The 25,126-nt window shown below is 37.5% G+C and overlaps 1 pseudogene; it reads left to right on the top strand.

Annotated features, from left to right (window-relative positions):
* Positions 1-422: 422 nt before the first annotated feature.
* Positions 423-23,133, top strand: LOC124403386 (annotated as a pseudogene).
* The last annotated feature ends 1,993 nt before the right edge of the window (positions 23,134-25,126 follow it).

Below are 25,126 nucleotides of genomic sequence, written 5' to 3'. Positions count from 1 at the left end.
TTTAGAAAAGTTTTTTTTTATTGCAAATATAAAAGAAAGACAAATGCTGAAAAATGCTAATTTGGGAAAGATCACTTACAAAAATATACACTCAGTACAGGGTCAAATATTCTCATCCGTTTACCCATTTCTTCTCATAAGGCCTGGTGCAAAGGTGAAGATTCATTACACATCACAGAATGCCTTAAAATCCTGCACTGGGAATCCACATGGTAATTTATACCTTTGATGGTTACATAACTGTTTGTCCACGTCTTCAAATGTAAGCCCCAGCCCCTCATCTCCTGAAATGATAACTCTTGAAATTGAACCACAGCTGGAACATGCCATTGGTGAAGCCGTGGCGAAGAGAGTATTCTCATTCGCGGTTGACAATCTTAAATGCTATGTCCTCATATGGTGGCATGGCATGATAACGTAAGATGCCAGAGTCCTTGTTGTCCAGGCCGGCTCCAGGAAGTACTGACATGTGGAGCGCTTGTCAATCAGGTCTGGGTAGTAGATGTTAAACTTCTGTACAATTTTGGGTGGCGGGTTGTCAAAGTTAAGTGCACGCAATTGCGTGTTTTTGTAGGCGGTACTTGTCTGCCCACATGTACATTTTCCCAGTCAGGGGCATCTCTATGATAAAATGGGCCTCGTTGCCCTCCATGCCCTTTTTTTGTCCTTTCCACACCTTCTCCTTCACCTCCCTACTTCTCTACAGATGCACTGGCCCGGTCTCTTGTATCCAGCCTCTTTCTTCTGCTCTTTTTTTTTTCAGCAGCTCTCTGTGAGTGAGGCAATATAGAATACACATATTGGTATCCATTTAAGCTCTTTTCACCTCCATGGTATTTACATTTAGGCACTATGTCATGTTGATCAATACATCATTGCATTACATTTTTATCGGCTAACCAGTAGACATAGCAGCAAACACACTGTGAGATGGTCATCCTAAATTTCTGGCACTGTCGGAAAATCTTTTGTTGCAACACCATGAACCTCTCTCACAGCACAATACAAGGACACCGTTTAGAAGCCACAACCTGGGCATCTTGGCATAAAGAAAAAATTCGAACTGGGAATCTTACTGGTCATATTCTTAGGAATCTTTTTTGAAAAGACCAGGAATATTCGTCCAGACTAAAGTTTTCAATAACTGAACTTTTTTGATTAACTGCCAAGATCTATAATCTGCATATTCCAAAACACATATAATCTTGAGTTTATATGACTGGCTTGTTTTAAAATAAAATAATCGAGTTTATCTGTTTAAGGTTCTGCATTTCTACATATAATAATGCTCCTGTTGCTTATTTGAGTTGAAAAAAATGTATCATATGTGATAAAGGTTTTTACCTGGCCCTTTTCCTGAAGCTTCCAGTTTTTATATATATATATATATATATATATATATATATATATATATATATATATATATATATATATATATTAGGGCTGTCTATTAGGGCTGCCATTTTAACAGTGACATTAACACATTTCTGTTTGAACATTTTTATTAAAAATATAAATATATAAATATAATTTAGGTGAAATTAAAACCTTTAACGCAACACGCGCACACATTTGTTCACAATATCCTTTCTTTACTCGGATATAAAAATTTTTTTTTTTTTTTTTCACTGATGCGCCAAGTCTCAAATCAAACTTCAAAAACCGCCATTATGCACACATCCGGGAATTAAAATCGTCAGTGTGGAAACAGCAAAAGTTCCGTTTGGTGTCCTGATGATTTACATCATTTATAACACTATAATTACTTTAAAACATAAAAAAAAATTGTGTTCATGCTCTTGAGAGTTGAACAAGGTTTCACTAATAATAAACATACATTTGTATAAAGCTGTCATATTTGTCTACACCCATGATGATTAGAATATTAAAAAACTTGAAAAGTGTTAATTTAAGGTACATTTAGAACAGATAAAAAATTATATATTATATTTATATATTCCATATTATCATATATATAATATATTGTATGTTCCATATTTTATTTAAGCTGTGGCAGGAAAATATGTTCCTGTCTATGAGACCCATTGCTGACGTCAGCTGAAGGCAAAACAAAAGGAAAATTGGACACATTATTTTGTAAAGAATTTCTCCTTAGTATTCTGTTACATTTTAGGGAGAAATTCTTTACAAAATAATGTCCCGACTATACTTTTAAAATTATGTGTATTTGGTATATGTTTCCAAGAAAAGGAAAGAAACATTTCCCCCTTTTTTTTCTTCCCCTTGTATCTTTATTAGTATTTTGTGGTTATGTAAAATTTGTATCTTATTTATATTTATGTTTACATTTCGCTGTATTCTTGTTTGAATTAATAAAAAAAAGGAAAACTGGAGGCAGCCAAAACAATCCAGCACAGACTCGCATACACACGGAACGCAAATATCATGTTGCTTTGTTGTTGGGTGCCAGAATCAATGAAGCACAGGATCAAATTTGAAATTTTTATCACATACCTGCTGTCGCTGCCATTAAAAAAAATAAATAAATAAATAAATAAATAAATAAATAAATATTAGAAAATGCTCGCGTTTGCAGAGCATCATATCGGGCAAAGTTAAAGGTTGATATGATTTATGGTTTGGTTACATGTCTAAATATTTATTATTCATGCCCATCTAATCAGAAACTGGTTTAAAAACCAAAAAACAAAACCTTTTCAAAATCTTTCTGCCTCCACTTAAAAAAATAAAATAAATAAATAAATAAAATTCTGCCTCCACTTAAGCCCCGCCCATTTTGGGAATTCGTAGTAAATGTCAAACATTTGATTTATGCACAAATAAATAGCTCTCAGTCTGCGCTGTTTGAGCTGACAGAAGGTGCTAACATCATGCCTGAGTAGCAGATTCAGGATTTTAATTTTGTTTTATGCTGCTGATTTATACTGAATATATACTAAGAACTAGACGGTGTGCAAAAGTAAGATGATGCAGACACTAGTAACAAGTAGGCCGTTACATTAATGTGAAATCTGTAGTGGATATAATTAAATTCTTAATTCTGTAGTGACAGAAGCTTTGGTAAAACATAATTAAGTATACGATTTATTGGATCTCTCTGTGAGATCCTCTCTGTGTGTTTGGGCGCATCCATGTTGCCTGCTTACTAGTGCTTACGAATGCTTACTAGGCAGCTTTCAGCAGGATCACATTTTTCACCCAGAAACAACTAATTCTGATTGGCTGCTAGGTGACATTTAAACTCGAGACAGATATGAACTCGGTAGAGAATTTCCCTCTGATATCTTCTATTTATTTTTTGTTTCTTTAACTGTGGATAGTGAGTTATACTTGTATTCTTTCAATAATAAAAAAAAGAGAGAGACAGAAAACTTCACTCTGTATGTCTGCACTTCATCAATTCATTCAATATAACGGGACAAGTTCTCCCTTACTTCTCAGCTTGAGAAATACAAGGTGTGGTGTGTCAGTGTGTGAACAGGTTGAACTTAAGTTCCCGACACAACATATATTAGGAATATTCTGTCTATTACATTATATGGTTTAGGAGAGATGGCAGTGTAGTTTTACTCTGGTAGGTGAGAAGATGCCTGATGAATGGAGGAGTGATGTTTGCGGATGATATTGTTATTTGTGGTGAGAGTAAGAAGCAGGTTGATAAGAGCCTGGAGAGGTAGAGGTATGTGCTGGAGAGAAGGGGAATGAAAGTCAGTAGGAGAAAGACAAAGTACATGTGTGTGAATGAGAGGGAGGGCAGTGGAGTGGTGCTGTTGCAGGGAGAAGAGGTGGAGAAGGTGGAGGAGTTCAATTACCTGGGGTCAACAGTGCAAAGTAATGGACAGTGTGTAAGAGAAGTGAAGAAAAGAGTGCAGGCAGGGTGGAGTGGATGGAGAAATGTGGCAGGAGTGATTTGTGATAGAAGAGTGTCTGCAAGAGTGAAAGGGAAAAGTTTATAGGACTGTGGTGAGACCTGTGATGTTGTATAGTTTAGAGACAGTGGCATTGAGTAAAAGACAGGAGCTGGAGATGGAGATGGAGATAGCAGAGCTGAAGATGCTGAGCTTTTCGTTGGGAGTGAAAAGGATGGACAGGATTAGAAACAACAACACTTTGGAGACATGGTGGGGAGGCGAGATTGAGAAGGTTTGGACATGTGCAAAGGAGGGACATGGGTTATATCGGTAGGAGAATGCTGAAGATGAAGCCGCCTGGAAGGAGGAACAGAGAAAGGCCAAGAAGGAGGTTTATGGATGTGGTGAGGGAAGACATGCAGGTAGTGGGTTTGAAAGAGGCAGATGTAGAGGACAGGGGGGTATGGAGATGGATGATCCACTGTGGTGACCCTAATGGGGGAAGCCAAAAGAAGAACACTATATATCGTTTTCTTCTGAATGCATCTGCGTGACTTTTACATTTAAATGAAGTGAAAACAACTTCACAAGAAGAAGGAAGTGATGCTGTGGTTTGCAGATGCTACATACAGTTTGCCTTAACTAATTAGATTAGATTAGATTAGTTTAGATTCAACTTTAATATCATTGTGCAAGGAAGATGTACAGAGCCGGCCAGCTAGACTGTCTATTAACAATTTGCTGCTCTGGTGTCTTTTGGGATTCAAATCCTTATGAATCACTCAGTAAACGGATCCCAGTCCCAGCCAGGACACGCCTAGGACACGGGAAACTGAGTCCACTGTGTCCACTGTTTCTGATCAACTCACTCAGCTACATGTTGCTGCAGTTACTTGCTAACAACATCTTAGAACAACTAAATTGTCTAATTTACAATTTTATTTATATATGTTGTTAGTAGCAATATAGCCAATGACTCAAGTGAGACAAGTAAATGAAGAGAAGGATTCCTGAATCCTGAGTGATATAAAGGATCAGGTTATTTAACCCGGATGTATCCAGATTTGCTCACTGTTCCTTACTTGGACCACTTTTGAAAGATACTGACCACTGCAGACCAGGAACACCCCACAAGAACTGCAGTTGTGGAGATGCTCTGACCCAGTCGTCTAGCCATCATAATTTGGCACCTGTCAAAATATTAATAACTTTAATTTTCAGATAACAGTGATTATATTATTTAATATAATCATTAAATATGATTAATTGGCTTATTATTTCTATACCAAGGCTTGAATTTAAAAAGTGTATTAAATTACTTAAAAACATAAATTTCAGGAGAATATAATTTGAAATATAAATATAAGAAACATAGAAATAAATTGTGTATTGTGATATGTATTTAAACACATTTTCTAATCTGGCCCAGTCTACCAGTCTAATCTGGTAATTTATTTGTTAGAATTTGTGCTTCATGTTAGGAAAAAGAGCATTGTTTGACACATTTCACAATAAATCATTACAATTAGTTTACATTTATTATTTTATTTGTCATATAAGTAAATTATTGTAATTTTAAGTCAGATGGTAAAGTATTCCAGTATTTTTCACAGCGTGACTGTTTGAGAGGCTGAAAAATGACCTTGTGCTGTAGCAAAAGATCTAAGGACATGCTGTTTCTCCTTATCATCCTGTCTTTCTGGGGTCCAGCTGTATTTACTTCAGCCCAGAATTTACCTTTATTCAGCACCCCACGGAAAACAGTTCCCCTGAGCAGTAAGTGATCTATCTATCTATCTATCTATCTATCTATCTATCTATCTATCTATCTATCTATCTATCTATCTATCTATCTATCTCTCTATCTATCTATCTAGCTAGCTAGCTAGCTAAGGGCTGTCAATCAATTTAAATATTTGATAGTGATTATTCACATGATTATCATGAGCTAACTCATGAATAAATCTCAACTTAATCACACATTTTTATCTGTACTTAATGTACCTTAAATTAATTATTTTCAGGATAAAAATGTTCTAATCAACATGGGCATGGATAAATATGCTTTATGCACATGCATGTTTATTATTAGTGAAACCATATTCAATATAGAGCATGAAGACAAAATATACTTGTAAATGTTTTAAAGTAACTATGGTGTTTTAAATTACAAAAACCATCGGGACACCAAACAGAACTTTTCCGATGTTGCCACACAGACAGTTTTAATTGCCGAATGTGTGCATCATGGTGTTTTTTTTGCTGCTTGATTTGAGAGTTGACACGTCAGTAAAACAAATGTTTAGTGATTGAAAATTCTTTTTTGCTGATTAGTTTTTTTTTTAATGTCTGAATGAAGAAAGAACGGCGTGCATAAATGTGTGTTTCATTGAAGGTTGTAATTTTGCCTTTTCTATATTTATTTCTATATTATAGAAAAAACTGCTAAACAGAAATACACACTGCATTAATCACGTATTAATTAAATTAGTGGCATTAAAATGAATTTGCGCTAACGTGTTTTTAAGCCATATATATTAGGGATGTAACAGTACACAAAATTCATGGTTCGGTACAGTTCTGGTACAGTTGGGGGAAGATTATGCTAAACATAAAATCGCTTGTCATTTTTTATTAACACAGTTTATATTATTAACATTTGTGATCATCAACATTTGTACAGTTTACATTTAAAAAACAATTCTAAATTAAATGCCTGCTAATTTAAATAACATAAAATATTATTTTCTTTTTTTTTTTTGCAATACACTTTTTATTATTACAAAATTGAGTAATCAATTAAAGTGCCACAAATTAAATTGATTAAATAAAATTTAAATTAAGTTAAATTGTTTACATTTGTTAGACCCCATTTGGGTATTACAGATGTATATGTGTGTTTTACATAAAATACTTTCTAAAGATATGATCTACTTTACTGCTCTACTTCATTCCATCAGTCACTTGCTACCTCAATATGCGGAATTGTCAGGATTTTCTCCTTTTAAGAGGAATTCTTGAAGGTGGACATAAAACACTAATGAATTCTTAGCGCTAGAGTTAGCTGCTAGCCAGTTCCTGGCACTATAGATTCATTAGCGTTTTCATACATGCGCAAAACAAATCTTTTTTTTCGGAGTGAGTAGACACAGTGATACTTCACTAACTCTGGTGTATTATTTTTTTTATAACCCTGGCATTGTTGTGTATGTTTTCAAGTTAATAATAATAGAGGAAAATGCACTGAACTATTAACTATGTTCCACACTTAAAAAGAATTGCATTGTACCGAACCAAAAGCCCTGCACTGAAAAATTGGCCGAGCGACTGACCTTGTGCCCCTTTTCAACGATTTACATGAAAATCTAAAGAAAATTAATCAATAAACAAATGTTCTAAACTGTACTTTTAATGTGCCTTTAAATATCTATATTTTAGTTTTTAACTCTTTGACCGCATTGTTCCCAGTCCCAGTCTGCTAGCGATCTCCTCGTGTCTTTATAGGACACCTATAATTACATAAAATAATCGAAATAACATTTTAAAATAAAATAAACACATGAATAATGTTATGAAAATATAGAATTATGGCAATTAAATTATATAAATGAATTTACCCTAAAACCACAAAGATAACTGAATGTTATTTACAAGCATTCATTTCGCTCTACTTCTACTCTTCTTTAATTCTCAGTACTCTTCTGTTCTTTGTTACAAGTAGCACTCTCCAATTAGCTACTTCACTACACAAGGGACTTAAACCCTTTTCTGCTGTTGCTAGGAAATGGAGGATACATTTTTCAGGAGGAAGGAGTGAGGAACTACTCCACCATGCTCCTCGTGTAAGACATGGGTGTGCTCATCCTCGGGGCTCGAGAGATCATCTTTGCCCTCGTCAACATTACCCACAAGAAGGATATGGTTAGGAAAATTATTTTTTTATTTATTCAAAATGCTCAGGAAACATTTATTTTGAACTGTTTATTAATAGTTTTTAAATCTCCTAATAGCACCTGCATCCCAAAAGGTCTTCCAACTCATGTCTGAAGCCTTCTATATGATCCACAAATAAATGTCTTGAAGCGACGTTTACTACTTTATATTTGAAACAGACTGTATTTTATATATACTGTATTTTATATATATAATGACATCATGGAGCTGCTGGATATTAGACACTTGAGAAGTACACACTTTTGAGATACAGTGAGGAAAATAAGTATTTGAACACCCTGCTATTTTGCAAGTTCTCCCACTTACAAATCATGGAGGGGTCTGAAATTGTCATCGTAGGTGCATGTCCACTGTGAGAGACATAATCTAAAAAAAAATCCAGAAATCACAATATATGATTTTTAAACTATTTATTTGTATGATACAGCTGCAAATAAGTATTTGAACACCTGTCTATCAGCTAGAATTTTGACCCTCAAAGACCTGTTAGTCTGCCTTTAAAATGTCCACCTCCACTACATTTATTATTCTAAATTAGATGCACCTGTTTGAGGTCGTTAGCTGCATAAAGACACCTGTCCACCCCATACAATCAGTCAGAATCCAACTACTAACATGGCCAAGACCAAAGAGCTGTCCAAAAACACTAGAGACAAAGTTGTACACCTCCACAAGGCTGGAAAGGGCTACGGGGAAATTGCCAAGCAGCTTGGTGAAAAAAGGTCCACTGTTGGAGCAATCATTAGAAAATGGAAGAAGCTAAACATGACTGTAAATCTCCCTCGGACTGGGGCTCCATGCAAGATCTCACCTCGTGGGGTCTCAATGATCCTAAGGAAGGTGAGAAATCAGCCCAGAACTACACGGGAGGAGCTGGTCAATGACCTGAAAAGAGCTGGGACCACCATTTCCAAGGTTACTGTTGGTAATACACTAAGACGTCATGGTTTGAAATCACGCATGGCACGGAAGATTCTCCTGCTTAAACCAGCACATGTCCAGGCACGTCTTAAGTTTGCCAATGACCATTTGGATGATCCAGAGGAGTCATGGGAGAAAGTCATGTGGTCAGATGAGACCAAAATAGAACTTTTGGGTCATAATTCCACTAAATGTGTTTGGAGGAAGAAGAATGATGAGTACCATCCCAAGAACACCATCCCTACTGTAAAGCATAGGGGTGGTAGCATCATGCTTTGGGGGTGTTTTTCTGCACATGGGACAGGGTGACTGCACTGTATTAAGGAGAGGATGACCAGGGCCATGTATTGCAAGATTTTGGGGAACAACCTCCTTCCCTCAGTTAGAGCATTGAAGATGGGTCGAGGCTGGGTCTTCCAACATGACAATGACCCGAAGCACACAGCCAGGATAACCAAGGAGTGGCTCTGTAAGAAGCATATCAAGGCCTAGCCAGTCTCCTGACCTAAACCCAATAGAGAATTTTTGGAAGGAGCTCAAACTCCGTGTTTCTCAGCGACAGGCCAGAAACCTGACTGATCTAGAGAAGATCTGTGTGGAGGAGTGGGCTAAAATCCCTCCGCAGTGTGTGCAAACCTGGTGAAAAACTACAGGAAACGTTTGACCTCTGTAATTGCAAACAAAGGCTACTGTACCAAATATTAACATTGACTTTCTCAGGTGTTCAAATACTTATTTGCAGCTGTATCATACAAATAAATAGTTAAAAAATCATACATTGTGATTTCTGGATTTTTTTTTTTTTATTATGTCTCTCACAGTGAACATGCAGATACGATGACAATTTCAGACCCCTCCATGATTTCTAAGTGGGAGAACTTGCAAAATAGCAGGGTGTTCAAATAATTATTTTCCTCACTGTATCTCAAAAGTGTGTACTTCTCAAGTGTCTAATATCCAGCAGCTCCATGATGTCATTATATAAATGACAAAATAGCAGGGTGTTCAAATAATTATTTTCCTCACTGTATATATAGTATGTACTGTATAGTATATATATATGTGTTTTAATTAAGGTTTTATAACTATATAAAACCCTAATTCAGGGTTTTTATGTATAAAAGTGTTAAAAAATGCAAAAGTCACATATTGAGTTTAACTATCATCAATTTAGACATTTTAAAGCTTATAGTAGGTGCTTGTTGAGGATTGCATTTGAGATTTATCCTTTGATCTTTCTGTAAACAAAATATAAATAAATTGTAGATGGCAAGTTGACAACCATGCATAAAAAAATCTATATAAAATATAATGCAATATTGTTTTGCAATTTTTTTGTTAAAAAAATCTAACACATTCTCCATAAATTTGCACTGTTGACCCCAGGTACCTGAACTCCTCCACCTTCTCCACCTCTTCTCCCTGCAACCACATTAATCCACCGCCCTCCCTCTCATTCACACACATGTACTCTGTCTTACTCCTACTTACGTTCAATCCCTTTCTCTCCAGCGCATACCTCCACCTCTCCAGGCTCTTCTCAACTTGCTCCCTACTCTCACCACAAATCACAATATCATCCGCAATCATCATGGTCCACGGAGACTCCTGTCTGACCTCATCTGTCAACCTGTCCATCACCACTGCAAACAGGCAAGGGCTCAGAGATGATCCTTGATGCAGTCCGACCTTCACCTTCAACCAGTCTGTTGTTCCTACTGCACACTTCACTGCTGTCACACTGTCCTCATACATGTCCTGCACCACCCTCACATACTTCTCTGACACACCTGACTTCCTCAATCAATACCACAACTCCTCTCTCGGCACCCTGTCGTACACTTTCTCTAAATCCACCAACACACAATGTAACTCCTTCTGACCTTTTCTATACTTCTCCATCAACATTCTCAAAGCAAATAAGGCATCTGTGGTGCTCTTCTTTGGCATAAAACCATACTGTTGCTCACAGATGGTCACCTCTTCTCTCAGCGTGGCTTCCACTACTCTTTCCCATAAATTCATGGTGTGACTTAATTCCCCTGTAGTTACTGCGGGTCTCCACATCTCCCTCATTCTTAAAAACCGGTACCAGCACACTCCTTCTCCATTCCTCAGGCATCCTCTCACCTTCCAGAATCTTGTTAAACAATCAGGTTAAAAACTTCACTGCCATCTCTCCTAAACATCTCCATGCTTCTACCGGTGTGCCATCTGGTCCTACCGACTTTCCACTCTTTACCCTCTTAAAAGCTGCTCTCATTTCCTCCTTACTAATCCTATCTACTTCCTGCTTCACCATCTCTACACCATCCAACCTTCTCTCTCTCTCTCTCATTTTCCTCGTTCATTAGCTTTTTAAAATACTCCCTCCATCTTCTCAACACACTCTCCTCACTAGTCCACACATTTCCATCTCCACCCTTTAATTCAATTCAATTCAATTCATTTTTATTTGTATAGTGCTTTTAACAATGAACATTGTCTCAAAGCAGCTATACACAGATAATGTGGTGATTAAAAGTGAATTTGTTCTTTATAAGTAAGTTTGTCCCTGATGAGCAAGCCGGTGGCGACTGTGGCAAGGAAAAACTCCCCGAGACGGCATAAGTAAGAAACCTTGAGAGGAACCAGACTCAAGAGGGAACCCATCCTCATCTGGGTTGCACCGAATGTCCATTTGTAGCAGATATAAAATGTTGAAGGGTACAGTGATGATGATCAGAAGCGAACTGTATTTCTGAGTCAGTGTAGGAGACTGTTGACATTAACTACAGTCCAATCCATCGTCAAAGCGCCCGTTCTTATTTCGGAATTTCATGGAACCACTCAAGGCATTGATGAGAAACCGTCCCAGGCTGCACAGAGTGGCCTCCAGTCGAAGAGAACACTATCCAGAGGCAGGCCTGGACGAAGTGGGAAGATCCACGGAGGGAAGAGGGGCAGGAACTGTGGTCACTGGAGCCTCAGGAGCAAGTGTAACTCAACCGAGATAGAGAGCGAGAGAGAGTTTAAACCTACCTCCAATGTTCCTAGCCTTACTCCCTTTCCACTTGGTCTCCTGAACACACAACATGTCTACCTTTCTTCTCTTCATTATATCAGCTACCTCTCTCCCTTTACCAGTCATAGTGCCAACATTTAAAGTACCAACTCTCCTACACATATCCTTCAGAGAGTTGCTGAAGAAGTTAATGCTGTTAATGCTTGACAGGTCAGGACTGTTTTGGCAGCAAAAGGGGACCAACACAATATTAGGCAGGTGGCATTGGCATTGTTTTGCCTGATCGGTGGTCATAAAGTTATGCCTGGTCAGTGTATAAATATATGGAAACCGTCAAATGTGCATAACAAATCCAACATTTAGTCTAATAACTACAAGTTATCTACAACCTTAAGGCCACATTTCTTTCTAACCTGGTTACAGTCGTACACTTTGTGCAATAAATATGAAATGCTATCTGGAGAGTCTCTACTAGCAAGTACTCTGTGTCAAACAAATTAGGAACACATAAAGACCATAAATCACATGAAGCCCTGATCTGCAACTCATCTTTGCTGAGTCCTACTTCAGCCCTTTAAGTTATTACACATTATTCTTCTGCCTTGTGTTGTTCTCAGAACTGATCTGAAATAGAAAGTTTTTGTTTTCTGAAAGTCTAGATTATTATAATTCACCAAACTTAATATGTAATTTCTTTTTTCAGACTGAGTGTTGGAACTACATCCGGATCCTTCATAAGTGGACAGACGGAATGGTGTATGTGTGCGGAACCAATGCTTTCATTCCAGCCTGTACAAATATGGTGAGCAAAAGTATTATGATATTATTGTAGACAGCAGCTTTGTGTTACAAGCTTTGTGACTGTTTTGCTGCATTTGGCCACATTATGTAATTATGTTTTTTATAGCCTGTCTCGTGTTTTGTCTTTCCAGTCTTATACAGGAAGCAAGCTCAATCTGGATACTAAAACACATTATGGGAAGGGAAGGTGTCCATATGATCCCTTCCAGAGATATGCCTCTAAATTTATTGGTAGGTGCCCCATTTATCTTGGGTGTAACTGCTTACATTACAACATTAAACTACATGCCCCATTTTAACAAAAAGGTAAACAAAAAGAGAATCTAATATTTTGCAAATCTAAATTTATATTTTAAAACAGAAACATACCATATGTTTAAAAAAATGTTTAAGGAAAAAGGTAATTTTGAATTTGATGGCTGCAACACATCTCAAAGACGTTAGGGACAGTACAATAAAATCTGGAAAATTTAAGTAATATTAAAATTAAACAGATGGAGAAACTAATTAGTTTAATTGTATAAATTGTAAAAATAGGCAGAGTCTCTCAGAAGTAAAGATGAGCAGAGCTTCACCAATCAGTGAAAGGCTGTGTCTATAAACTGTGGAACAATTTCAAAATAATGTTCCTCAAGATGAAATTGCAAAACTGTCATAAAACTGTCATAAAATCTCACAATTTACAGTACATCATATCATCAAAAAATTTAAAGAAGAATCTGGAGTAATTTGTGCTCAAGGGACACAGGGTAAAATAATATTGGATGGAAAACAGTCTTGATTCTGTATTGTACATCACTACATAGGCTCATTAACACCTCCAGAAATCATTGTCTGTAAACACAGTTTGCCATGTTATCCACAAATACAGCTTAAATCTCTTATCATGCAAAGAAGAAGGCATGCGTGAACATAATCCAGAAATGCTGCCATTCACTGGGCCAAAGCCAATATAAAATGTACTGAGGTAAAGTTAAAAAAAAATTCTGTGGTCAGATTTTTTGGAAACTATGGAAACCATGAACTCCGGACCATAGTCATCCAGACTAAAGATCAGCGTTCAGTTCAAAAAGTCACATTTCTGATGGTATGGGAGTGGATTATTGCCTGTGGAATGTTCAGCTTGCACATTTGAAAAGGCTCCATTAACAGCATATTCATGGTCTCCACAATACTTCCATACATAAAAGGTATTTTTTGGGAAAGGCTTTATATATTTGATTAAGACAATGCTAATTTATTACAACAGCATGACTTAACAGTAAAGTCCTGGTGCTGAACTGGCCTGCCTGTACTTTCTTCATTTTAAAAAAACATTTGTATATGCATATGTATATGGACAGAAGATGTGATGCTACACTGTGGTAAACATAGCCCTGTCCCTTTTTTTTTTACTTTTTTAGACCTGTTGCAAATAATTTGTATTTGATCAAATTAAATAAGTATTTCATCCCGTACCAAATTAGCAAGAATTCTATCTCCCATAGACCCAAATTAGTCCTCTCCCTTTAAGAAAGTACTCCTGATATCAACTCATTATGTGTATAAAAGACACCAGTCAAAGAATCCACCTCTTCCATTCAAACCTCTTCACCACCATGGGAAAGACCTGTACTGTTAGCAGAAAAACAGCCCCAAAGCAGAATATTTCCGCCTCCATGTTTGACTGGATGGTGTTCTTGAGGTCATATTCTGCATGTCTATGCTTCCAAACAGTGAGTCGAGTTGATGCCAAAGAGCATAATTTTTTTAACATTCTCCCAAGCCTTCTCTGAATCATTCAGGTGTTCATTGGCAAATGTCAGATGGAGCTGTTCATGTGCATTCTTAAGACCTTGGTGTGTTACCGTCTCTAGGTTACATATGTAACCCTAGTTCCCTGAGGGAACGAGACACTGCGTCAAAACGCTTTGGGAACGAGCCTGAGTGTTCATGCTCTGAATAACGTGTGTAATCAGTCAAAAATGGGACGCTGGCCGTCACTGATGAGGTGACGTCACAACCAGGAGTATAAAGCGCATATGACGCAGCGTCTCATTCCCTCAGGGAACTAGGGTTACATACGTAACCTAGAGGCGTTCCCTTTCAGGAACTCAAGCTGCGTCGAAACGCTTTGGAAATGAGTGTCCAATCACGCCAGACTGACCAGTCTCTGCCCCGTGTGTATTTGAACACAGCTAGAGGAGGACCGAGGGGCTAGGAGTGGCACTGCGGTCCAGGCTATAGAACCGCACAAAGGTCAGTGGGGCGGACCAACCCGCAGCTTCTTGCTCTAACCCCGAAGGGAGCGGGGAGACCAGAGGACTCATAAGATGACGTGATAGGCCCGTTCCCAAATCGTTTCAACGCAGCTCGAGTTCCTGAAAGGGAACAATAGTTTTCTTGGTGACTGTGGTCCCAGCTTCCTTGAGTTCATTAACAAGCTCCTCCTTTGCAATTCTGGGCTGGTCCCTTACCTTTCGCAGAATCACCCTGAACCTATGAGGTGAGCTTATGCATGGAGTTCCAGAGCGAGGGCGATCGACTTATTTTGTGTTTCTTCTATTTTTGAATTACCGTGCCAACAGTGGTCTCTTTCTCACTAAGCTTCTTGTGAAGGTCTTGTAGCCCATTCCAGCCTTGTGTAGGTTTACAATCCTGTCCCTGACTTCCTTTGACAGGGCTTTGGTCTTTCCCATGGTGGTGGAGAGGTTTGAATTGAAGTGGTTGATTCTGTCTTTTATACACATAGTGAGTTGATATCAGGAGTTCTTTCTTAAAGGGACAGAACTAATTTGGGTTTGTGAGTCTTGCTGATTGAAAGGGGATCAAATACTTATTTTACTCAATCAAATACAAATTAATCTATTCATAATATACATTTTTATTTTATTTCTGGATTTTTTAAAATATTCTTTCTCTTTCTGTTTAAATAAACCTACCATAAAAATTCTAGACTGTTCATTTCTTCGTAAAGGAGTAAATGTACAAAATAAGCAGGGGATCAAATAATTGATTCCCCTACTGCATTAATATCTGATATTTGCAAATCATTGCTTTCTCTTCTTATATAAATTTTACACAGTGTCTCAACATTTTTGAAATTAAGTTTGTATATTTATTATGAATATCCGTGCACTTTTTTGTGATAATATCTAATCTTATTCTTTTGATTGTTTTAATTAACAAAATAATATAGTAATATTTTAGTAATATTGCAATTCTGTTTTAGATAATGAGCTGTACTCTGCTACATCCTTAAATTTTCTGGGCACAGACATGGCTATGACGCGACATTCTGTTAATGTACGAACTGATCCCTATTCCTGGCTCAATGGTAAGAATATATATACACACACAGACACAGACAAACACACACACACACACACACACACACACACACACACACACAAACACAGTAAAATTGTTCAATGTAAAGATGTCTTTGATAGTGTAAATTCTGCCATTTGTCTGACCTTGAGATTCTTCTACAAAGTTTATTATCACTGATTATTTCTGTGATTTCAGATCCCACATTTATTGGCATAAAGCATGTGACTAAAGGAATGGAAAATCCAGAGGGGGATGATGATGAGATTTACCTCTTCTTTAGTGAAACAGCTGTGGAGTATGACTCCTATGTTAAGTTGGATGTGTCAAGGGTTGCCCGTGTCTGTAAGGTAGCCATTTCTCCAACAGGATGTTTTTTGTTCAATATTACTGGGCTTTTCACGCAAATGATTATTGTTTCCTGTCATACAACAGCTTTTCTAACACTTTATTTAAATGAATTAACCAATATTTAAAATCATTCCTACTTCTATAACTATTCAAAGTAATATTTTTATTTTGAGACCATTATAAAACAGGTTAAGATAATGTGTTGTGTTGTATTGAATTTAGATAAGTTTTTAATTTATATTTTACTAACTGGCAGATACATCTGCTTCTTTTGAGAATGAAATCATTAACATTTGAAAAATTATTCTGCCCTAGAACAATACTTTTCTATTTATATTTGTTTAAATGTGAAATACTGAATACATTTTGACTGTTATATTTGCTAACATGGAATTTTGCAGTAATGTTGCTATATTTTTCAATCTCTAGGGGGATGTGGGAGGACTGCAGACATTGCAAAACAGGTGGACATCATTCCTAAAGGCTCAACTGGACTGTCCTGTCCCTCACAGCAAAGTGCCTTTAATTATAAAAGATGTATTCCTCTTCTGCCCAGGCAACTGGACTACCTGTGTGTTCTACGGAGTCTTTACTCCTCAGACGTGAGTACGGTTCAGTTCACACATGCCAACAGGATTTCTTTGGACTACTTGTCAGAAGGTCATAATTTCAAATTCGAGAACTGCAAAGTCCCGACTGCTGGGACCTTGAGCAAGACCCTTAACCCCTTAACTGCTCAATTATAAATTCTAAAATACAATACATGTAATGGTGTCTACTAAATGACATACACCAACCAGGAATAACTTCATGACCACCTGCCTAATATTGTGTTGGTCCCCCAGATTGTCATCTTTGTATAATGTACTAGTACTAGTATATAATAAATTATTTTAATATTTAGAATATCTTGAATTTGTTTGCACCATGCAGGTAAATTTAGCTGATACATGGTTTATTTTTTATGATTTATTTGAGAATATTGTTTTATTCAACTCCAATCATAATACACTGGCTTGATTTGACACACAGGGACATGTTGCAGTACTCTGCAGTGTGCACCTACAGGATACATGACATCCAGAAATTGTTCTCTGAAGGCAAATTTAAAACTTTGTTCATTAATGATGACTTTTCACAATATGTGACGTACAACGGAGAGGTGCCTGATCCCCGTCCCGGAGCTGTGAGTACAACAATAATCAATGATAATTTTCACATGTTAACTACTACGGTAATAAAAAGCACTTTAACTACATCTTGTTATCTACTACAGCTGAATGATATTTTAACTGCTGAGAAGGTGTTGATAAATTTTCTGTAACAGTGCAGCTTGGCCAATAGTCTCAGTTACTAGAGTTGCTACATTCATGATGTTGTGATATTTCCTTAGTAATAATTTACATAGGAATTTGCATGGAATATGGCATTTGAATTCTTATAGTTCATGTCCAAATATTTCCTGAGAAAATTTTTGTACTGCCTTTCTTCATACAAAATATGTTTACTATTTTGTATACGACTATGCTAAGTTTACTATGCAGATCCTCTTAGCTCTCTCTATCGCCTCTCTCTCTCTCTCTCTCTCTCTCTCTCTCTCTCTCTCCTCCCTCTCACTTTTTATTTTTTGTCTAGTGTATTAACAACGATGCAAGGCAGAAAGGGTTTTCCAAGTCCTCTGATCTGCCTGATAAAACCCTTATGTTTATCAAAAACTATTATCTAATGGATCAGGCAGTGAAGCCAGCTTCTGAGCAGCCCCTACTTTGAAAAAAAGGAGCTGCGTTTACAAGTATAGTAGTGGCCAACACTACTGCTTTGGATGGGATCAGCTATCAGGTCATTTTTATTGGCACAGGTAATAATTTCATCTGGTGTTTACATCATTTATCAAGATTTATAAATTGCATGGGCTACAATAGTCTAAGCAAAACTTCCACAAATCAAATGTGTTTTTGTAACAGCAAGCGGTTCAGTGCTGAAAGCAGTCAACTATGATGGGGAGATGGTCATAATAGAGGAGGTGCAGCTCTTTAACCATAATGAGCCAGTGAAGATACTGCACCTCTCCACCACCATGGTAAAAAAAACTCTTACATTTGACGTTCTCCTTCCTGAAGCTACAGCAAATGTGTGATAAGTTGTTTTTCACTTTTCCAGGAACTGATTGTTGGTCAACCTGAGAATGGTTGAGTAACATTTGTTTTACTGCCAGGATGTTGGTTAAAGTGGTTCGTTGTCATGTTACATCCTGTTTTTATGTTGATAATGGCAGGAAAGAGGAACATTGTAGAAGTTGACAGTTGTATTGAGCAAAGAAATATAATTTATAGAGAGTAGGGAGCATATATACAGGGAGTGCAGAATTATTAGGCAAGTTGTATTTTTGAGGATTAATTTTATTTGAGGATTTAATTTGAACAACAACCATGTTCTCAATGAACACAAAAAACTCATTAATATCAAAGCTGAATATTTTTGGAAGTAGTTTTTAGTTTTAGCTATTTTAGGGGGATATCTGTGTGTGCAGGTGACTATTACTGTGCATAATTATTAGGCAACTTAACAAAAAACAAATTCATACCCATTTCAATTATTTATTTTTACCAGTGAAACCAATATAACATCTCAACATTCACAAATATACATTTCTGACATTCAAAACCAAACAAAACAAATCAGTGACCAATATAGCCACCTTTCTTTGCAAGGACACTCAAAAGCCTGCCATCCATGGATTCTGTCAGTGTTTTGATCTGTTCACCATCAACATTGCATGCAGCAGCAACCACAGCCTCCCAGACACTGTTCAGAGAGGTGTACTGTTTTCCTCCTTGTAAATCGCACATTTGATGATGGACCACAGGTTCTCAATGGGGTTCAGATCAGGTGAACAAGGAGGCCATATCATTAGATTTTCTTCTTTATACCCTTTCTTGCCAGCCACGCTGTGGAGTACTTGGACGTGTGTGATGGAGCATTGTCCTGCATGAAAATCATGTTTTTCTTGAAGGATGCAGACTTCTTCCTGTACCACTGCTTGAAGAAGGTGTCTTCCAGAAACTGGCAGTAGGACTGGGAGTTCAGCTTGACTCATCCTCAACCCGAAAAGGCCCCACAAGCTCATCTTTGATGATACCAGCCCAAACCAGTACTCCACCTCCACCTTGCTGGCATCTGAGTCGGACTGGAGCTCTCTGCCCTTTACCAATCCAGCCACGGGCCCATCCATCTGGCCCATCAAGACTCACTCTCATTTCATCAGTCCATAAAACCTTAGAAAATCAGTCTTGAGATATTTCTTGGCCCAGTCTTGACGTTTCAGCTTGTGTGTCTTGTTCAGTGGTGGTCGACTTTCTGCCTTTCTTACCTTGGCCATGTCTCTGAGTATTGCACACCTTGTGCTTTTGGGCACCCAGTGATGTTGCAGCTCTGAAATATGGCCAAACTGGTGGCAAGTGGCATCTTGGCAGCTGCACGCTTGACTTTTCTCAGTTCACGGGCAGTTATTTTGCGCCTTGGTTTTTCCACACGCTTCTTGCGACCCTGTCGACTATTTTGAATGAAACGCTTGATTGTTCGATGATCACGCTTCAGAAGCTTGGCTATTTTAAGACTGCTGCATCCTCTGCAATATATCTCACTATTTTTGACTTTTCTGAGCCTGTCAAGTCCTTCTTTTGACCCATTTTGCCAAAGGAAAGGAAGTTGCCTAATAATTATGCACACCTGATATAGGGTGTTGATGTCATTAGACCACACCCTTCTCATTACAGAGATGCACATCACCTAATATGCTTAATTGGTAGTAGGCTTTCCAGCCTATACAGCTTGGAGTAAGACAACATGCATAACGAGGATGATGTGGTCAAAATACTCATTTGCCTAATAATTCTGCACTCCTGTATATATATATATATATATATATATATATATATCTCTCTCTCTCTCTCTCTCTCTCTATATATATATATATATATATATATATATATATATATATATATATATATATATTTTTTTTTTTTTTTTATAGATATAGATATATTTATAAATCATAGATATAGATTGATAGATAGATAGAGAGAGAGAGAGAGAGAGAGAGAGAGAGAGAGAGAGAGAAATGTGAGCTTCCTTCTTTGCTCAATTTATATCAATCTTGTTACAAACATCTTTGGCTACTTCTGTAGAGTGGCAGAAGTGATTTGTGATAGAAAAGATAGATATCTGCAAGAGTGTAAGTGAAAGTTTATAGGACTGTAGTGAGACCTGCGATGTTTTATGGTTTAGTGACAGTGGCATTGACAAATAGACATGAGGTGGAGCTGGATTGATGAGGATGGACAGGATTATAAATGGGTTTATTAGAAGGATCGCACAGAGAGGGGCTAGATTGAGGTGGTTTGGTCATGTGCAGAGGAGGGACATGGGGTATATCAGTAGAAGAATGCTGAGGATGAAGCTATCAGGCAGGAGAAAAAGAGGAAGGACCCGGAGGAGGTTTACAGTATGCATGTGGTGAGGGAAGACATACAGGTGGTTGGTTTGAAAGTGGCAGATGTGGTGGTATGATAAATGAAGACGAATGGTCCGCTGAAGCGACCACTAAGGGTAGCAGCCAAAAAAAGAAGAAGTAGTTTTGGAATTTTTTCAATCCAGTTTGCAATTTCTTTGGCTTAGCTAAGCTCTAAGCTGAAGCTAAAGATCTTATTAGGAAGTTATAAGCTAGGCCATAACACTATGCTATGGAATATGTGGAACTGCTTTTTTTTACACACATGTCCATGTACCTCATTAATTTGCATCTCCTCTGTATTAGCTGCTTGTCATGAAGAGAAAACTGTAGCAAAATCTATACAAAATTTGTCTATTAAGAGAACTTTCATAATATTAGTGAAAAACCAGTCAGAGGCAGCCGTGCCCTGTGCATCTATTGTCTTAAGTGTAAGACTCCAATAGACTTTGTATTGTTCAATATTTTCCTCATGAACATCAAACTGATTAAGTGATTAATTATGTTGAATAAATAGCTATAGGTTATTTAATGCAGTGCAATTTTATGAATGGTTTGCTTTTTAATTCTGTTAGTTTATGATTTTCAACATGCACGTTTGTGTCATTAATCACATTACTATAATGTAAAATAACTGCATATCATTCATTTATGACATTATTATTCTGTTTTATTCCAGTGCTCCTCTGATTCACTTTATTACTGATGTTATTCTTCGTACATGAGCTTGAGATTAATTTTGATTCTGTTCTTGCTTCAACTAGTGCATATATTTTCTCAGGGTCTGCTGTATGCTGGTTCAGAGGAGGCTGTGGCACAGATGCATGTAGCAAGTACACTTCCTGTACTGACTGTGTGCTGGCCAGAGACCCCTACTGTGGCTGGGACCTTGTCTCTAAAAGCTGCATTGCTATAAGCAACATTCATTCTGATAAACACAGGTACTGAGCATACATTATACACATAATGTAATGTAGTGTTGTGGGGAATAAGACATGATGTGGTGATATACTGTAAAAACAATGAACTGGTGTGAAATGGTAACAGGAATTTTGTCCTACGAAACTCTGTACTGTACTGTATACCACTGCAATTAATCAATGATGACATTTTTTAAAATAAAGTCATTAATGATTTATCCAGTTATGTAGTAAATACATTTCAGTAGTATTGTTAAGCTGTTATTAACAGGCAGGTTAAAAAATTAAAGAAGATTTACCTCTGACTGTCATGCTACTGCTTCCATAATTGTTAAATTAACATGCCTCACCACATCAGTTACAAGATGCTTCTTTTATTATTAAATATGAACAGTATTTTTTTTACTGACTGATTTTAACTTTAACATATTGTCCACATTAATACACAACAGACACTAGCATTACTGTCAGTTGCTCTTATAGAAAATGAATCAGTTAGAAACCTTCTGAATAAAGAATCAATCCAGAATCAAGTGTTTATTTAGAGCTGTGGTGTTAAATATTGTAATGACTGTACTAGAGTCTATGTCTGAAGTGGGATTTTCTGTTATGTTCTTGATTTTCTTTTCTCCTATAGGGAGGTGGTTCAGGGTCTGAAAGATGCTACACGTTGTCCTGCAGTCGGTATGTTAATAGATGGATTTTTATATCCACTAGGAAAGCTAGTACGGTTTAAGCCTATTGTGACTTTGTCATTAAAACAATAGTAAAAAATAGAAACATGAAGATGACTCAATAAAGTTGTCCTTTTTTGTGTTACAGAGAACACCAAGATCATTATATTCTACTCGGGTCAAATGGTCAGTCTGGAATGCCAGCTGGAATCAAACCTGGCCCGAGTGCAGTGGCGTGTAAATGATCAACCAATTGAAAATGACCAAAAGTACCACATCCAACATAACAACTTGCTCATCTTCTATGCCTTGGACACTGACAGTGGTGACTATGCCTGCATCGCTGAAGAGTACTCCAATGGTCAAGACTATGTCATCCAAACTACTACGTATGAGGTGAGGCTGGGAGACTTTGTGAAACCTCATGACCAGCTGGCGATAGTGGAAATGGAGGACACTCTTGTGGCCCCGGTCATAATTCTAGCTATGATATTAGTGGCCCTTGTTACATGGAACTTCTACAAAGGGCATTATAGCTCCTCAAGGTGTTTCAAGACAAATGCAAAGAGTTCATCCATCATTCAGAGGATACTGCATATAAGAGACCAAAATAAGGCATCATCAGTAGCATTTAACAGCAATGACATCACAATAAGTGAATTACCCAGCAATGGAGACCAGGATAACAACGACATAGTGTACTTCTCTTTCTTCTAGGTTTGTTATTTATATACAGTTGAACCCGGTTATGTCGCAGGCCTAGGGGTTTGCCAAAAAACGTTGAGATAACTGATGATCGAGATAAACGAAAACCAATATGGCGTACATGCTCGTGTTTTGGAGGTTTTTTTACACAACAGCTTTGCCCCGATTTGTTTGATGAAAGCATGCTATAAAAATGTACATACATGTTTGCTAACAACAAAAGGCACCATGTGCACCAACTAACAGCAGAGATTTACCAGTATACAATACAAACCACCGTCGATTCTTGATACAAACCTATTATATTCTCCAACATTGCAAACACAAAATCGCTCACAAAATCACAAAAAACGTGCGGGGTGTAGTTAGTTTTTACAAAGCTAACCAGCGTCAAAATAAAATTTGCGAGTCATTTCACTCTGACAGCTCTAAAAAGTATCCTACACTCCTGTGCCTCCTCTTCCAACATAGCTTCTGTAAGGCTTGATTTCTCCGCCACTTCCGCGAGTTCTTCTGCGGCTGCACGGCACTGTGCCTGAAACTCATATCCTGAATGACGCAGTGCATCCAGCAGTTTGAGATTGTTTCCTTCTTCACATCATTCCAGACTGATCTCTATATAATATAAGACGCACCCTGGGTGAGGGGTACGTGAAACTTTCCATAAGAAGCGTCTTATATACGCGAAAATACGGTAGTGAGATGGTGAAGTGGCATTGATATTCAAAAGCCGGTGATTGGTCATGCAGATCGAGATAACCGACGTTAAGTGGCAAATTTGCCCCCCTTGTGCTCGAGATATTAGGGTTTGGCGACATAAAAGAATCTACATAACCGATGAGAAAATGCTAAGACAAAGAGGAAATTTTGCAGGTCCACTTCAAAAACGTCGACTTAATAAGGTTGGCGAGTTAACCGAGGTCGAGATAAGTGGGTTCGACTGTACCTTATCTTAACTCAATCCATATTCCTGTTGAAATTGGTCTACTAAAAATGGAAATCTTTGTTTCCACTCATTAAAGTACAATTTATCTACAGTTGTGAAGGTGTCACTGCTCTGTATGTCTTTTCAGAAATCAGACATCAACCCTCCAGATCTCACACTTTTAAAATGTGTGCTGTTTAAAGCTCACTGCAGGAGAATTACTACACCATTCTCATTGTATCTATTATTTTAAAATGAATTCTAATATTCTGTGAAGTATTTGTTTGTTTTCAGATTTAAATAAACTGAGATTTGTAAAGCCTTCTGTGAACAGACACATCATTCTCGGTGTATGTAAAGTGTACAAAAATCTGAGTGATTATATCAGAAAGACAAGAAAAAGCATGTTTAGAATAGATTTTTTATATTTTAAAAATAAAAGAAAATACTAAAAAATGCTCATTAAAAACGATAAATACAAATATATATATTTAGTGAGGAAAATAAGTATTTGAACACCCTGCTATTTTGCAAGTTCTCCCACTTAGAAATCATGGAGGGGTCTGAAATTGTCATCGTAGGTGCATGTCCACTGTGAGAGACATAATCTAAAAAAAAAATCCAGAAATCACAATGTATGTTTTTTAACTATTTATTTGTATGATACAGCTGCAAATAAGTATTTGAACACCTGAGAAAGTCAATGTTAATATTTGGTACAGTAGCCTTTGTTTGCAATTACAGAGGTCAAACGTTTCCTGTAGTTTTTCACCAGGCTTGCACACACTGCAGGAGGGATTTTGGCCCACTCCTCCACACAGATCTTCTCTAGATCAGTCAAGTTTCTGGCCTGTCGCTGAGAAACACAGAGTTTGAGCTCCCTCCAAAGATTCTCTATTGGGTTTAGGTCTGAAAACTGATATGCAACTGAAACTTGATATGCTTCTTACAGAGCCACTCCTTGGTTATCCTGGCTGTGTGCTTGGTCATTGTCATGTTGGAAGACCCAGCCTTGACCCATCTTCAATGCTCTAACTGAGGGAAGGAGGTTGTTCCCCAAAATCTCGCAATACATGGCCCCGGTCATCCTCTCCTTAATACAGTGCAGTCGCCTGTCCCATGTGCAGAAAAACACCCCAAAGATGATGCTACCACCCCATGCTTCACAGTAGGGATGGTGTTCTTGGATGGTACTCATCATTCTTCTTCCTCCAAACAC

The sequence above is a fragment of the Silurus meridionalis genome, chromosome 20 (assembly GCF_014805685.1).
Source record: "Silurus meridionalis isolate SWU-2019-XX chromosome 20, ASM1480568v1, whole genome shotgun sequence".
Lineage (NCBI taxonomy): Eukaryota > Metazoa > Chordata > Actinopteri > Siluriformes > Siluridae > Silurus > Silurus meridionalis.
This window is presented reverse-complemented; position numbering and strand designations above follow the sequence as displayed.